Genomic DNA, 3,938 nt, shown 5'->3' on the forward strand with positions numbered 1-3,938 from the left:
TGTACCAGAATGAGACAGAAGGAATTATGGAAGTAACTTTTTTTTTGTTTAAATGAGCTAGGTATCTGGAGCAAGGGAATCAAGCACATACTAGAGGCACAAATCAAAACAGAAAAAAGTCATATGTATCAAAAAGCAAGCTAAAGTCCAGGAAGAATGTAAGAATTTATTTCCCTTGAAATGTATATACATGTGTATATATGTGAATATGTGTGTATAATCACATTTATATTTATAAAGATTTGTTGTGGGGGGGGAGGAATTAAGAGGAAAAAAAAGAGAAAATGAATTTTTCCATTCCAAAAAAATCAATCTTTTTTTTTTAATTCAGGTAGTTTACACCCCTTTTCTTCCTTAATCTTCTCTAACTCATGGAGAAAGAGTTGGGCATATAAAATAGTAAGAAAACTAGGCAAAAAAATTAGGCTCCAGCAAAATGGAGATCTTGATAAATTCAATCAAATTTTGTTCCAACAAAGAAGCTTTAAAATTAAGGCAACTCCTTGCTTTATTATAGACCCAGGCCTTGAGATTCATAACCCACAGATAAGATGACATTGTGGGTGTCCCTGGACAGGGGAAAAGAAGGAAAAAGACACCTCAAATCAATATTTTCCTAAAAACTGGGAAACTTACAGCCTCACCTTTCTAATGCTTTTGACATCTGGATATTAGCCTTCATCAGATAGAGGCAAGGCATCCCATGCCAGCAATTAATAACCAGAAAGAAGGTAGCCAAGGGTAGGAAGAACTCCCAACTTCCTGAAGGACAATGGGTAAGGGATTTCATTTCAAGGCTCTGGCTAAATCAAAAGTCTATTTGATTAGGCTTTATCAAACACTGGATAAATCTGTTCAACCAGTCATAAAAATAAGTACTGGTCCATTTAATTCAATATTTAAAGATGTTAGAAAATTTAATAAACATAGGAAATAATCTTTTAAAAAAAACAACTCATACACTCAGTTTCTTCTTGTAATTGTATTTTTGCTCAGTTTACACGAGTATCTCTTTTGTAAGAACTTTGAGGGCAATTGCTGACACAGGAAACAGTGAGACTAAGTCAGTCCCTCAGTCAACAAACATTTATTAACGCTTTGCTAAGTAGTTAAAACCAGGAAAAGCATAGCTAAGCAAGGGTGGGCCCTATGCAAAATGTATGATATTGGGTAATCTGGTGATTCTGGAAAAAAAATTGCATTTAACATTTCCCATTTCAACTTACAGAAAAAAAAGAGGATCTATTAGATATGTAATAGTATAGACATAGAAAAAGCTATAAGCAAGATATTATGTAATTCAATAAAGAAGTGACATCTGGACCCAGTATTCTGGATGATTGGTGCAGAAGCATATGGGGTAAAAATTACCCATAACTGATTGAGATAGAAATATAACTAGACAACTATACTGCAAACCATCTGTAAGTAAGGTTAAGGCTTCTTTCACACACCCAAACATGGTGGCATAAGATGTACATCCAAAAGGTTTACTCCTGCCTTCTTGCAACATTCACATCATATCTTTCTTATAATTATTGGGCTGCTACACACTGACTTTGTCTAGGATTGCAACCAATACCAACTCGCATGTGCTTTTATGATTCATCATGTTAAAAGCTTAAAAATCCACGGCTAAAGGAGGTAATACACGAATGAAAAAAGAAAATTTGTATCTCTCAAGAATGTTCCTGCAGAATCTCAAACCAGGTCATTGGAAATGACAAATAGTACCATACCACTCTGGGGCCAATTTAGGGTTAGGGTTTGAAGGGACTTTTCCAGACATCTTGTTAATGTAATGCCAATGGTATTACAGGCCTATAACAAGTAGAGAAAAAGATGATAGATCCAGCCCATTCATGTTTTCTTTCTCCCAGAGAAAAGATGACTAAGGCAGCAAGTATTTGAAGGGTTGACACACTGAAGAGGAATGAAATTTATTCTGCTTGTCTCCAGAGAGCAAAACTTGAAGTAATGTATAAAATTTCCAAATATGCAAATTTAGGCTTGAGGTTAGGAAAACATCCTAATAATTAAATTTATACAAAAGTATAATAAATTTCCTTTGGAGTAGAATAAGAAAAATAGAGGCAAAGGCTGTATTACTATTTGTCAGGTAGGTTGAAGAAGGGATTCTCATTCAGGTACATGTTTCACTAATTGTTTTCAGAATTACCTTCCATTTCTGAAATTCTGTGATTCTCAAATTCCAGACCCAGCTTGTTGCTGCAGTCTATAATACAAGCAAGCAAGGAAGGAAAGAAATATTGTTTATGTGTCTATTATGTGGTCTTGCAACAACCCTGGGAGCTAAGTGCCAGAGTCACATAGTAAGTGCCTAAGGTCAAATTTGAACTCAGGTCCTTTGACTCCAGGTCCAGCTTTCTATTCACTATGGTTGCTAGTTAAACACAAAGTCAAAATGAACAAAAAAAGGATTTCGGTGAGCTATCCTTTCTATAATGCTAGACAGAAGCTCAGCAGGCTGTCTATTTGTTCAGTGTCATAGTCGTGATAAGGAGGGGAAAACATATCTAGGGTTCACATTTTTACCTCTTATTTTCTTCATGTTAGGGGTAGAATGGTTGGAAGGGGAAGGAAGATATCCTAAGGGTTTCATCTCTAAAGAATCTTTTTTTGAAGAATGGCTCAATATATAGTATGGAAGTCTGCCTTTGGTGTTAAGAAAAAAAATGGAAGGGTTCCATTCTTCTCCTTTTATTTGGATCATTAAAGGTGAAAAGTTGAATCTTGTCACCGATGAAGTAGTACAGAATCCATCCAGACAAGAGCTTTGGAATCTCCAATTTATTCATGTTTAAGCAGTTGGCCAGCTAGTCTATTTAGCTGACTGACAAAGTGAATCATTTGAGCCCAAACAGAAGCATACCTCAGAAGGTTATCCCTTCTCCACCTCCCACCCCCAAACATTGCTTTATTTTACTTATTCTTTTTTTTCCTGGTATAATTATTGTCAGTTTAAAAAAACACTAAATCTATTGTCAAGCATTCTTATTTGAATGTACAAGTAGGTTGTTAAAATATTTTTTTTGAGGCTCAACTCAGGGAACTAGATTATTCAGAGGGATGATGTGCCACATATGAAGAATTCTCCTGAATACACATAAAATATAGTTCCCAAAACAAATTTTATACCTTATAGCATCAAGAAGTTAAATGATATATCCATTGTATTTATACTTAAATTTGTCAAAGTTAGGATTGGAAACCAAGTCTTCCTGAGTCCCAAATTTTCCCACTATCTGCTATGTCATGCTGCTATTTAAGGTAGAAAATAATACTTAAATATTTCATGAAACTGGCTTTTGTTCACTAGACACAGGTCATGTGGATTTGAATCAAATTGCCTCAGGACTTTGTAGAGCCTGAAGATTGTTCCATCAGATAATTAAGGGGAAAAAATTGACATCTTGAGCATTTGAAGTTTAAGACATGCGTATGTCTATGAACTGGCTTAAAAGGCATTTAAGGATTGATCTTCCTGATTTCTTACCTAATCCATATTCTCATTTTTCAATCTGTTTTCTCCCTATAGTACAATAAGCCCTCAATTAACCAAAATTTTCAATTAATTGGACTTTATTTCTAGTAGAAAGTGGCAAATGCCAATAAACTAACTCAGGTAGGTTTTTATTCAACAAACACATTTTTAGGATATGACTTGGAGGCAGTACAAATTTAAGTCATTCTCTTTATATAATGGAGATTTAGATTAGAATTTTGCTTCAGACACTAGCATGTCCATGGGCAACTCCTAACCCTCTCAGAGTCAGTTCATCTGCAGAATAGGGATAAAGGTATCATAACCCTAGAACTAAACAGGATATCAAATGATCTGTTCCCTTCATGTTAGAGTTGAGAGGGAAAAGGATCATTCTGATAAGAGTCATAATGGTCTGTCTTCTTATCATTAA

This window comes from Sarcophilus harrisii, chromosome 3, assembly GCF_902635505.1.
Source record: "Sarcophilus harrisii chromosome 3, mSarHar1.11, whole genome shotgun sequence".
Taxonomy (NCBI): domain Eukaryota; kingdom Metazoa; phylum Chordata; class Mammalia; order Dasyuromorphia; family Dasyuridae; genus Sarcophilus; species Sarcophilus harrisii.